At 51.6% G+C, this 13547-nt stretch overlaps 1 long non-coding RNA gene across 7 annotated transcripts in view; it reads right to left on the minus strand.

The window, feature by feature from the left end:
* The window catches only part of LOC129209276 (uncharacterized), a 91237-nt gene extending 78037 nt beyond the window's left edge, over positions 1-13200 (minus strand). For 5 of the 7 annotated variants that reach the window (XR_008578030.1, XR_008578031.1, XR_008578027.1 and 2 more), the window contains exons 1-2: positions 13083-13199; positions 12342-12421 (exon numbers count right to left, since the gene is read on the minus strand). This is a non-coding gene — a long non-coding RNA (uncharacterized LOC129209276). Of the gene's footprint in view, positions 1-5448; positions 5568-7019; positions 7121-12341; positions 12422-13082 lie in introns of all 7 variants that reach the window. The other 2 variants (XR_008578026.1, XR_008578025.1) reach the window with 2 other exon arrangements.
* Positions 13201-13547: the final 347 nt, after the last annotated feature.

Consider the following 13547-nt stretch of genomic DNA (forward strand, 5'->3'; position numbering starts at 1 on the left):
ATCAGTTATTTCCATGCATCCCTTTGCAATGACCTACCAGGGACCCAAGGGCAGGTTCCCGCTACGCATAGTGCCTCTGAGGAAGGGAGCAGTCTGGGCAGCACAACTCAAGGGCCTTCCCCATCCCTGCCAAACCAGAGCATGCAACGGCAGGGAGAGAAAAGGGTATAGTGGCGTACCTCACCTACGTATGGGCACCCAGCAGCACACAGCTGGGATCCAGTCTGAGACCAAGCACGTAGAAACTTGGACTATACAGAAGAATATTGATACAGAAATGTAGTAGCATAATACCTCGCCAATGATGGCAAGGCAGCTATTGCTCTTCCCCCTAAGAGAAGCTGTGCAGAGGTTGGGACAGAAGTTTCTTCTATAAACAACAGGTTTTCGCTAGAATTACCTCTACCAAAGTCTGACTCTCCTATTATGCAGCCTACACCACCATGCTAGCCGAAAGGGGTAAGGGTCCCCATGCAGCCTGGGATGGGGCCAGAAAGTCAGCATGGATTTTGCAAATGTCACCTTTGACCTCCGGCTGCACGCTCCCAAGACCAACAACCCTGCTCTCTCTTGCAAGCTACACCGTGTTGCACACTCCAGCAGCAAGCTACAACCGAGCTGTGAAACAACACTCGGAAGCGAAGACAGTACCAGATCACCAGGACAAACACTGAGGAGAAGGGACAGCAACGAGAAGGGTTATGCTTCAGGGCAGGGGAAAAAAAATATCTTAAGTCACCGGCATGGGGAGGATTTGGGGAAAGCAGCCATGCTCCTGCTCCCCTTGCCTGGCTGTCTCACCGGGATCATCTTCAGGGGAAGGAATGAAGGCCCGTGTCACCTCCACTTCTCACAGCCTCCCCTCCTACGTCGGGGGAACTAGCCCCTTTCTCCCCTGAGCTCTTCCCTCCCATAGCCTGGCAGAAAGCCGGATGTCAGGCAGGAACTGGGAACTGCTGGTGAAGGTAGCCCAGTGCGGAGGACATGCAAAGTCACTGAATCTGGGTCTCAGTCTGGAACTAGCTGCTTCATACAACACAGAGCCCTCCTGCACCGCCTCCGAAAAGCACCGCTACTTCTTTCTCTAGCCTCATCCAGCCCGACCACACCAGGTCCTGGACCACATCCTACTGCAACAGGAAGTGCCAACAGAGGAGTAGAAAGGCAAATGCTGTTTGCTCAGGACCAGCTTGAGCACGCACATTCCCACCGAATCTTCCCAGTGTCCCAGCATCTGCCAGGAGCCAGCACACCATGGCAGCAACAGGTTCCCTCACTGCCCACAGCACTCCAGTCCCAAGAAAGCAGCACCATGCTCTGACCAGTTACAACTTCACGCAAAGAACCACCTGGGCCACGTAACCCTACTCCAGACAGGCTCGCTAGAGATGTTTCCCCATTACTGCTTCAGCAGCAAGTGAGCCTTGCTGCATTATAGGAGGCTGCAAATCCAATTTCCTCCCCAAAAAACTAGGCATGTTTCCATCTGCCTTGACCCCCTTGCACCCTGCCTAAGGACGGAACAACTGGCAGTTCAAACCCTGCTAAGGAGTAATCCATGTTCAAATCAGAAACACAAATCTCTAAGGTGCTTCATCCTCAAGTCACTTAAATGTAAGCAACACTCCTGGTCCTCATTCTGTATTTATTTTTATGGTTGCAGGCATTATAACTGTTGTACTAACAGTGTTTTAGTTGCAATTATAAATGTACAAATTCACATGCCTATATATGTGTAAGCACACATCCGCAAACGCTCGCTTTTCTACCTCTTGAGAAATGGGTCCGTTCCGCTTTCTTCTGCTACTGATAAAATATTGATTAGGGAATTTGAAAATTTGAAATGATTTAGGAGTCCCTGGATGGGAAACGTAATGTACTGTGCCGGTCGCATTATGAGCCATCCATCACCTGTCAGCAAGCAGCAAGAAAGTGACAGAATCAATACAAACGTGTCTGAAGATGGGTTTAACTCATTTCCCTTCCCCCTCGGGCAACGGCTGGAGCATCCCGGCTGGAGGAGAAGGGAGACTGGGTAGCTAACACCAGGGCAACCCCACTCCACCCAAAGTGCAAGGGGGTTAAACTCCTTCCTCAGCAGTCCAACCACACCAGGGCCAGGAGCTGAGATAAGTGACCTCAGCCGCGCTCCCCGGGGAGCACAGCCAGGCCAGCCAGCCAGGAATTGCTAATTTGGACCCAGAGAGCTGCACTGAGCCAGCTCCAGGTCAGCACACAGAGCTGTTTGGGATGGACTGGGGTACGCCAGACCTCCGCATCTGTATGGCTCCACCTGAGGCTGCTTCCACCAACTTGGGCAGGTTGGTTGTCATTTGTCCCTAAGGCCTCTTACAGTTGGCAAACGTTTTCAGCTCCTGCTTCTCCCAGCACACTTTTATGCTAGTAGAACATTCCCAGAGACTCACATAACATTACTCTGCTTTCGGAGGGACCAGGCTGAGCAGCACTATGTTATAAATCCCAGTCTTGCTTCCCTACCCATTGCTGCCCAGTTCCTCCCATGAATGTCCTCAGCATTGACTTCCCTTCTGCATCCCCTGCCTTAGTCAGCAGGGCCTGCCCCAGCTCCTCGTTACACCACAGAGCTTGTTCCCTAAGTATCTGTTGTTCGTACTAGGTCCAAGAGACTTTTAAAATAAAAAAAGTGGGGCGGGGGGGTGGAATCCATCTGTAGGGTGATATATCATCCTCCCGTACTTTGCAGATGGATTCAATTGGCCTGTGATCCTATTTTGCAGATTCCCTTAGAGCACCGTAATTCATCCTGCAAAGCATTTCAAATGAGACCGGACAGAGCACCGGAGAAATGATAGGAGCTGAGTGCCCTGCCTGACTCCCCGGGAGTGGGCAGGGTGACCAGGCAGGCTATTGCTCATGTGTTATTAGAGTTAATTATTCCGAGGGCACATTGCATGAGGTGATGGCAGCACAAGGGCAGCTCAAATAAGGCCAACAGAGCAGCCTGGGCCCAGAGAGGCTGTTCCCCAGCTCAAGCCTGCCCACCACGGACCACACATGGCAGCAGCATTAACGCTGGCTGCAGAGCTCACGGCATAGCACAAGGGATGGAGCAGGGGGAAAGGAGATGCTCAACAGCACCAGACAACCTTTGACCTCCCAACCATGGGGTGAAAGACCCAAAACCCACTGGGTGGGAGCAACGAGGATCTCCAAGCTTCCCCAGGACTCATCCCTTGACTGTTTTTTCTCTGCCATGACAAGCAACTGGTACACACCTTCTCCCAACACCTTTCAAGGCTTCAGCGAAGCAGCACTGGCCAAGGGATATGGCAGCAAACACTTAAACACTTTTCTGGGCAGCTCTTTTCTCCTCTGTTGTTCTGCAAGGGTAAAGCTTCAGCTTTCAGGCAGAGTCAAGCCACCGTGTTGGCTTTAGGAGGTTCAGCCCTTCTACAGGCAGCAAGAGAAGCCAGAAGGGTGCCAGAGCCCAGCCCTGCCTTGTCTGCTGATATGGCTGCAGGTAAAGCTTCTTGGACAAAACCTTCTCATTTATTTTGCTTTTAATTCCATTATTTAATAGACTGCAAAACCCTTAATGTGGGAGTCTCGACTATTGTGTCTGTGCAATTCACTCCGGATACGTCCCTTTTACCTCACCATCCCTAATAGACTCTATAAACGGTTTCCAAATCCAGCAGAAGTGGTCTATTTGCTGCCTAGTATACCATGTAATCTTTTGCAGAGGTGGTATTGATCTTATTAAACCTGCAGCCATTGAGTCCTCAGACGTGTCTCAGCATTTGCTTTCCTGCAGCAAAGCAAAGCACTACTTCTAGCCTCACAGCAACGTGCAGGTGACAGCACCAGCCTACGCTGACCCGGAGAGACAAGAGGATCGCTGCATTTCTGAGAACGGTTTAATAGTCAGTAGAGCTATGGCTGTAGGGCACTTAGAAGCAATACCCCATCTCAAAAAGAAACGTCTGAGTCATTTTAACTGTAAGGGACAGAAATTAGGGACTAATTCAGCACATAACAGGTACCGAATGCTGCACCCAGAAGCAGCTCTGCTCGTGGCTAATGGATTTTGCACAGTGAGACTGGCTCAGGGCTCTCAGCTCACCGCTCCAGGATGCTCACAAGACTCATTTGCAGCCGCCTTGCCAGATTTTCCTCACCCATCCACAAAAGGAGAAACTCATGCAATTATTTGCGCAGCCCTGCCCAAACAGCTAATCCTTCCCACAGCACACGAGCTGGCTCCAGGCGAGACAGGAGAGGCACACAGTGCTGAGGCTGCAGGAGGGCAAGGGAAGATGTGTCAAGCCGCAAAGCACAGGCTTAGAGCTCTTTAAAAATATATATGTACACACATCTATATGTGCAGGTACATGAAGCTCACCTTTTTGGAGGGAAGGCTGGTGTGCTGGGAAGGCAGAGGCATAGAGCACAGTCTAACCAGATGCTTATCTGACAGAGCATCAATGCTGGGTTATGTTCCCAGGCTGCCCTGGCAGCGGCGCCCGAGGAGAGGACAGATGGCAGCTCCACTGAGCAGCGTTAGGACCATGACTAGTCTTTCTAGATGAGGCTCTCGTGCTGTCAGCTTACAGCAGCTACAGGAGGAGGTGGTGATAAGTGGCCACGGTCTGGCCCAGAGGCACTGGGGTGCCAAGCAGAGGGGAGATAGAGACACGGCTTCCACCCCCTTGACATTTGCACCGACCCAGTTGTGTCAGCCCTGCTTGTCAGCCCATCTGTCACCATGCTGGTTCCTGCTGGGGCCTCAGGACCTGCGAAGGTGGCTGCACATGTTGGAACATTTATCTTCTCAGGTTGTTGGGACAAGGGGACTGACAGCCCTATTAGTTATCCCACAAAGCAGAGCCCAAGCACATCCTGAGAGAGGGAAACAGGGAATAACCCCAGGGAACAGGGGAACACCACAAGCCATGTGGCTCCCAGCTCCCCAGGCCTCGGGGAAAGGCAAAGCAGCCAGCACAGTCTGAGCACCGAAATCCTTGCAAAAAGTACGTGGGGAAGAGCCCTGGAAGCTGAAGCTTTTGCTCATCATCTGCCATCTTTCCTTAGCCAAGAGTAAGCAACTGCTGTTAACAGGTGGGCATCACCCCCACTTTTGGGACAACCTTTCAAGCCCTGTCCTGGGATATCCCCAGGCTGGAGGGTGAGACAGCAACATTTTAAACAAAGCTACACAATGCAGCCCCAGAGCTCTTCCAGGAAGAGGCACAGGCCCAACACTCACTTGTGCTAGGACCAAGACAACACTGTGCCTTCGCTGGACTGCTATCAGGGAGATCTAGCCTATTCCTGCACCACCCCCAACTAATCATACAGTCTTCAAGAAGGTACATCATTGCTCTGGGAACCAGCCACCCACACACATGCTGCTATGAAGAGGAAGAAATATTGCTCCAACAGTCCAAAGAAGGAAATCATCCATACCTACATGATGCCCACATGTTCTGGAAGCAGCAGTTTGGGACTTGCATCTCTCTGCCCCAGAGAAGAACCAGGATGTATACAGAGAAGAACCAGGATGTATACAACAGCTCATCAAGGCACTGAAAAAACCAGGCACAGCAGTTGGGTGACTAAGAAAAACAGTGTCCTACAAGTCCTCAGGACCCAGTGGGAAGTGTTGCTTCTGCAAGATAGCAAAAGCACTCTGCTCCCAAAGCTGCCAAACCGAAAGCTCCGGTACAAGTGCTTCCAAGTGACACACATACACCCAGGCAGCTCCTGGCTCCCCATCTGTGCTGGCTTTTGGGTAGGGATCTCCTCGTGAGTGATTATGAGCCAGTTACCATCACCCAAGGCTGCCCATGTGCCCTGCCGACACCTCCAGCAAAGCAGGAACCCAGCCAGCTCTAGGTCCAGGATCTGGCCCAGCAGCTCAGCCAGGAGCCAGAGACTGAACAAAGGCTCAGTAAAATGGAGCGTGTTGTAGGTGGGGAGGAGGGGAGACAGCTCTAAGCAATTCATTTCAATTGCCTTGAGAAAACAGGTTCTTAAAATGATGGAAATAAATGAGCAGGCTCAGAAATGCTTTCAGAGAAAGCTTCCAGGTAGGAACGTTGATTGCAAATACTTATTAACTGCTCTTTCATTATCAAAGAGATATGATACATATGTTTATATATTTTGATACATTTTTATTAATTCTACTTAATATTTAATTCCCTAAACCTGCACAGAACTGTCACCGAGCAACCCCCTAAACACAGCCTCAACTTCTGCACAGGCAGGCATGCGCATTGGAGTCGTCACTCAAGCATCTGCCTGTATGGGGAAACATGCGTCGCCAGCGTTAGGGGTGAAACAGCTCTTTTGGTCACAGCCTCCCAAAAAGGAGGTGGGTGGTAGGGTCATTTACCCACCTCTGTCCAAGGATGACAGCCGTCAGCCAAGAGACCATAGGTCCTTCTAATCCAGCCTCCTGTCTCCAACGCAAGCCAAGCTTGATGCTAAGGGAAAGAGCTGAGCAGAAGGTGGAACATGGAGGTGCCATGTTTCCCAGGACATTTCTCTGGCTCCTAGCAGCCCAGTACTCACAAACTCCCAAGCTGTAAATTGCTCCAGGGCTGTGTTTAGGCCCATCATCAAGAGCTATCTGCCATGAAATTGCCAAATTCCTTTTTAAAGGTTCATGATACTTTTCAGCCTCCACAACATCCCAGGACAACAAGTTTCCAGGGTTGATTTAGTTCCCCACACAAACACACGTAGCATGTAATGTAATGCTGTTCGGTTTAAACCTGCAGCCTGCTATTTTTAGTTAAGAGCCTTGGCTTCTTGCCCTGCAGGAAACAACAAACAATTCCCTCCTCATCACCTCCTCGGGTGATTTTCTAGGTCTCTCTCAAGTCCTCCTCGCTCCCATCTTTGCCAAGCTGGTGAATCCCAATCTAGGCTATCCTCAGATGGAAGCCGCAACACCATCAAGTTACATAAAGCACAGCTCCCTGCTCCGGCCAGCATCTTCTCCAGCAGCGACATCAGTGTGAGCAACGCACCGTGCTGGGACGAGGGTTCTCCTCTGGGGCTCCTCGCTAGAGCTGTTCTTCCGATGGAGAACCCGAAGGTCTGTTTAGTTCAAGCAGGGCAGGCACGAGTGCTGCAGAGGCAGAAGATGGGTGAGGAGGATCCCAGCCCCTACACAACCGCACAGCCTGCCACAGGCTACTGCTTCAACAAGAAACAAGATTTTCCCCTGAGCAGACCCATGCTGGAGGGACGCCCAGATTGTCGCCTCCTGGCTACTTGGGCAGGGGTTTCTGTCCAAAGCAGAGGCATCACACTGATGGCCAGATCCCTGCAGGCTTTCACAGCCTCCATCACCCCGCTGGAAGCAAAGGGCCATGCCAGCCCTCCTTCCAGCAATCCTACCCGGGGACTGCAACGTTCCAGCTAGAAACTGCCCTCTGGATACACGGGAAGCACAACAATGTTGGTATGGTCTGCAAACTCCACCTGCCACAGAGATCACAGTCGGCCCACAAACATGTTTTGTTTTCAAAAGGAGCAAAGTACTGCCGAAAACCCCAGCATGTCACTGAGTTGTGGATTCTTCATCATTAGCACCTCGCCTTAAGACCGCACGCAGCACGGCCGGTGTTTGCAAGAGAAAATGGGAAATATCCTTTCTCCATGTACAGCTGTTACAAAACACTTCATCAGAAGGGTAAACCCAGCAGGGCCCAAAGCAGATAGGCTCACAGGTACAAATTGACAGGCACAGCGTATCTGATGGCCTTCATTCCCTGGCAAATATCGCCTATCAGCTACAGCACTGAAAAGAAAAAAAAAGCAGTTGCAGCTTTCTGTATACAGTGAGGACATAGCCTTGGTGTTGCAATTTTCACACCGTTAGAGCAAAGACACCAGGTCACAGCAACCTGATGTGTTTTGGCATCCAAACGCGAGATCCACAGAGCTCCAGGCCCTCAGCACCTCTGCAGAGTCCCAAACCAAAACCAAACCTCTTTGCCACAAAAGCCAGTCCCCGAGTCACCAATGGGCAAAACCTAAATTTGCCTCCCAGCCACATACCCTCCATAGACACCTCCACCAGATGGGCCAACACATTAATCTCAGAACGCCTTACCCCATTTAGTTCAGCCCTAACCCAGCACCTGCAAAGCCCATGAGAAGTACATCAAAGCATCTCTTACCAGCATCCAAGCAGAGCCCACGCACCCAAAGCTTTGGGCCTGTATATACAGCCCATGCAGTATTTCCACCATGGAGAGAAAATAGCAGCAGGACTTTCCACACAGGCAGACCTTATCCTTCCCTCACTGCAACTGTGCGGTCCCGGGGGCCTTAATTAACGGGCATGCCTTCTCACAGGGAGCTGCTCTATGGAACATTTACATGTTCAACTCCTTTGGACAAGTTCACAGGCAGGCAGCTAATCCTCTCCCAGGTCTCAATGTCATATCAATTTCCTGTTCGAAGCTGAGCTCTCTCCATCAGGGTTTTTAAACTAATGAGATGCACCAAGACCTTCAACTCCGGGAATATCAAATGCAGTGGGATTCAATTTCACTTGATTTTCATGTTGTTTTCCCTTTGTAATTAACACCAGACAGTATGCAACTTCTCTTCATCCCACCACTAGATACAATCTCTGCTCAAGACAAACATGTCAAGAAAGGTGATGCTTTTACCGTACACTACCAACGGTTTCTAACATTTTTTTTCACTTTTTTTCCCCCTTCCATGAATATAATCCACATCCTCAAGATAATATTCAGAACTTTAAATCTCCAAGAGCAGTTGCATAGGTCCCTCAGGGCTCACAGGTACAGCAGCCCCTCCTGCTTCTAACTCACATGGATTATACTCTAGAAACACTGGTGCACGGACACAGGCTCAGAGAGGATTTTGTAGGTCAGTCTTTCCTGCCATCATTAGGGGGCTGAGGATCTCCAGTGTTTCTGAGCAAAGATGAGGAGGTATGAAACCATCCTGCATCCTTCCTAATGGCAGCCCGTTAGTCTTCGTACCACGGCAAGTGTCCCTTTTCCTCTTACTTCTGCCACAACCCTCCCAGGTCACGCTAACCAGGTCACAGAACCGATTGCCATCCCCCCAGGAACATAATGCTCCTGCACCAGCCAAGCTCTTCTGTGACTTTTTGGGGAGCAGCAGGGAAGGATCAGCTTCCTGATCTGTCCATACCTCGCTTACTGTAAAAGGAAGCCAGTTTCACAAGGGTTGTCAGACACTGTGATAACAACATATAGTCATCAGCTCCCACCTTTACATTTCATCTTTGGGTGTTAAATGAAGGAGGTGAGCAACTCTGCAGAATGCAGGCAGACTTTGGGCCCTGAAGGCTTTCTACACTGCTAAGACACAACAGCCTACAATGGCCATAAGCTTGGAGATGACATCCACGTTTTTTTTAAGCCAGAATGAGCTCAGCTGTGCCACATCTGGCAGGATGTGCAGGAAAGGCAATGCTCCTTTTGATCGGTGGAGTATGGAACAGTCCTTTTGTGCAGCAAGAGGCTGCACAGCAATACAGCATGGTGCGAAAACCTGGTCAGCAAGGGCAATTCCTACAGGCACCAGTACATGAAGGTTTTGAGGGAGGATGTCCATTACTGCAACCAGACACTGGCAAGATCCTAAGGCCCTGATCCAGCAGAAAGGCTCCCCTGGAATCCCTATAGCCAGGAAACACCCCAGGTGGGAGGGGAAGAAGATACTGCTCTAAGCAAAAGCAGGGTGAGTCGCCTCTGCTTTACTCCATGAGGGACGCAGATTCTCCTCCATAGATACAAAAATAGGAGACGCCAACCATCTGCCCCACGCAGCTTGACCCTGGGTTTACGTTTCAGGAGACCCATAAGCATTCAGAGCAACAGACCTAAGCCTGGGGTTCTCTCTCCAAGCTCATCTTTTGAGGAGCAATTTTGCTGCCATTCAAGTACAGATACTAAACGCGCCCTGTTAAAAGGCACAGCACCTGCGTAATATATTCCAGCTTAGTATGTAAAAAGCCTCATTTTTCCAAAGATAATCGCTTTATTTACAAGACCTCAGTTGCTACCCTAACTTTTCCACACAGGGTAGCGGAAGCTGGAAGCAACTTGCCTGGATTAATGCAGCAAAAGCCTGCTTCCCACAGAGTCAAAATCATGCTTTTCCCTTGCACATATATAGCAGGCACCATCCCATTCCTTACGGTGATTCCCACCTGGCACCAGCAGCCCAAAAAGGCCATTTTAACAGATGTTGCATTGCACCTGCCCTTACCCCACCCCAGCTCAGGGCCTTAGAAAACGTTAGGTTCCATTAATCAGATCATTTGCCACCCAAAGTTGTAACCAAAGTCTCCCATACTTGTGGCGCACAAAATGTCCCCGTGAGTCCCTCCCCTGCTAGTGCTTGCGCTGCTGTTCAAGAGTCTGCTTTAGAAAACGCCAAGCCAGTCTCACAGCGCTGTGCCAGGAGCCTGCAAGTTCAAAGTGCTGAGCAGCACCTCGGAGCAAAGTTCATGAACACTTTATTATCGCTCCATAACGGAGTTCCCCGCACTGCCCGGCAGCTCCAAATGAGCCCTCCACAGCCGTGACAGCGCCACAGGACCACCGAGGTTTCATTAATATTCATGTCCCATTGACACTGGAGCAAGCAGTGAAAGCTTGCTTTCTGCAGCAGATCATTAAGCAGGGGGAAACGAGTGACCTCTTAATACCAGCTGCGTCACAGATGCCACCAGGAGCTGAAGGGACAGAGACAGGGTCATCACCCAACACTTTTAATAAATAGCAGTTCTAAATGAGCATGGCCTTGCCGTACCCAGCAGGGCTCACATGAGAAAGCATCTGGGAAGCAGGTGCCCCAACTAAAAGCTGGGCAGGACAGTAGTCCCCTCTTGGCAACCTTGCCCGGGAGAGGATGGGCAGCGGGATGCTGCCGTGGGGCAGGGAAGCAAGGAAGCAACACCTTCACCAGCAGATCAGGTGTGTAATTCTGAAATAAATCATGGTGTTTTGGGCACAGTTAGCCAAGCTCAGTGGGAACATACCTCCCTCTACAAGCTGGTAGCATTTAGGAGCACCCCAGGGCTTCCTTGAAGCATCCCAGCTCAGGGGTATTTAGCAGAGAGCTCCCCCAGGCAGCAGTTACAACACTCCACAGAGCAGAGACTTGATCTCAGATTACAGACCCTAATTGCTGCTATCAGAGTAACAATTAGCATCAGGTTAATGCATTTCCAGTGGTCTCAGGAGAGGATGGGGAAGGAAAAGGGAACCTTAGCCCCAGTTTACATCAACTTTACTGGGAGGCCACAAGAAAGCAACTCACAGGCAAACTTCCCCAGCACTCATTTTCCCCAGGATATTCACCACCTCTGAAACACTCAAAGCCTCACAGAAAAAAAATAAGCTCCCTCTAGCTCTCCTAGTCCAAGCAGACAGCTGCCCTACCTCTACATTTCCACAGAAAGGAGCTAATGGAAGATCACATCTCACCCAAACCAAGCCACCCTCCCTGCTGCAAGAAGCAACCAACATCGCCCACAGCCTCTCTCTGTTTTTTAGCTCCTCCATTGAAGCCTGACACCCAACTCAAGCACATCGGGTGTGCACCAGACAAGGCAGATTCAGCCTCTTAACTCTTTAATGGCTCTTCATCTCCATACCCACGTGGTACAGAGACCTGTGCAACAGTCCACATGCAAGGAAACTCCTGTAGCCCCAAAACGCACAGCTGCACACCGAGCTGCCTCTCCTAGGGGATTTGCAGCACGCTCTACTTCAGAAAAAACTTTGCTACCTGACTCCTTACAAACTCAGGGACATCAAGAGCAGAGTCAGAAACTGAAGGTCTGAAGAGTCACCCCCAAACCAAAAGATTTATTTCTAAAATTTGCCGGATCTGCAAGCTTTTACAAGAAGTCCCCTGTGTTTATCATTTTCCTCTATAAAAAAGAGATTGCCCAAGGACCAGCACAGACCACGTTTGATCCCAGAAAAGCGGGATGTTTAAGGCCCAAGGTAAGAGATTTACATGCTGCTCAGACCATGTAAATCAACTCAGAAGACTGAACAACAGCAAATAGCCCTTACAAAGCCAAGGAAGCAACTTACTGACCCCACAAAGGGTTGCCCCATGAGCACCGCTGCCCACAGCGTCCTGCAGCTGGGACAGAAAGACACAGGGCTACAGCCCAAAGCTCAGACACCCAGGAGGGGTGCAGCCCCAGTGCAGCCCAGGGGTCCCTCTCCCCACTCCCAGAGAGGCTGAAGTATCCCAGGATTAAGAGCCCCATCCCAGGAAACCCACTGGAATTGTGTGTTGCAATTAGCCAGACTCACCCCAGCGCAGCATCCCGGGGATCTCAGCCAGTTGCTTCCACCTGTGCAGCCCTGTGAGCCAAACATGGGGGCACCCGGCCCTGGGAGGAGATAGAGGCCAGTAAGCAGCACTCAGGGCTCTTCTTTACAGCCAGTAAAACAAAGCTAAGGAGGCTCGGTGTTTCTGGGAGTGTTTTAAAGTAATCTACCTGTGTTCCTTATGGGACAGGGGTGGCAAGGGATAAGGGCTCCCCAGGAACTCCTCTGCAGGGCTGCACGGCCTGGGCACCCCACTCAGCCGGGTGGACAGGCCCCAGGCTGCCCCAGCAGCCCTGAGCCCGGCCCAGGGAGCCCTCACCACACAGGCTCACCCACCGCCTCAGCCCCTGCTGCACCTCCCCAGAGCGTTCCATTGTGAGTGGTCACTACCCCCCACGGCCTGTCACGAGTGGGTTACAGCCTGCCATGAGTGGGGCCTACCCCCCACGGCCTGTCACGAGTGGGTTACAGCCTGCCATGAGTGGGCCCCAACCCCACAGCTGGGTGCAAACAGGTCTTGCCCCCACCCCCACCCCGTCACAGGCAGGCCACAGCCCCACAGCCCTTCACAAGTGGACTCCAACCCTACAGCCTGCAGGTTCTGGCCTCCCAGCCTGTCACGAGTGGACCCCAGCCCCACACCCTATCACAAGCAGGCTTCAGCCCCACAGTCCATCACGAGTGGGCCCCGACCCAACAGCTACAAGCAATTCTTAGCCCCACCTGTATCACAAGGGACAAGGGGGCGCCCCACAGCCTGTCACAAACAAGTCTTGGCCGCGTAGCCCGTCACGGGTGGGCTCAGGCCCCGCACCTCAGCGGCCGCGAAGGAACACCCCCCCCAGCTCCTCCCCTGACCAATGGGCTGTTCTAAATTAGCATGCGGCGCAGTGCACGCTGGGTGCCACGATGGCTCACCCTGACTTGAAAGCCAAGAGAGAAGTGAGTATATATATAGAAGAGAAGGCGGTATTTAGTGCGTCCGGGGGAAGCTCACCGCCGAGGCCACCCACTGGGTGCGCTGTCACCCCGGCCCCGCCTCGGGGAAGGTCTGAGGGAAGGGCCGCTTAACGGCTCTAGCAGAGCCCCGCCCACGATCGGGCGAGTGAGCCACCAGCAAGGGGGGGCGCCGCGTCATTTACGGTGGCTCAAACGTGGGCAGGAGAAACCGAAGCAGGTTCTGTCTAA

This window comes from Grus americana, chromosome 8 (genome assembly GCF_028858705.1).
Source record: "Grus americana isolate bGruAme1 chromosome 8, bGruAme1.mat, whole genome shotgun sequence".
NCBI lineage: Eukaryota > Metazoa > Chordata > Aves > Gruiformes > Gruidae > Grus > Grus americana.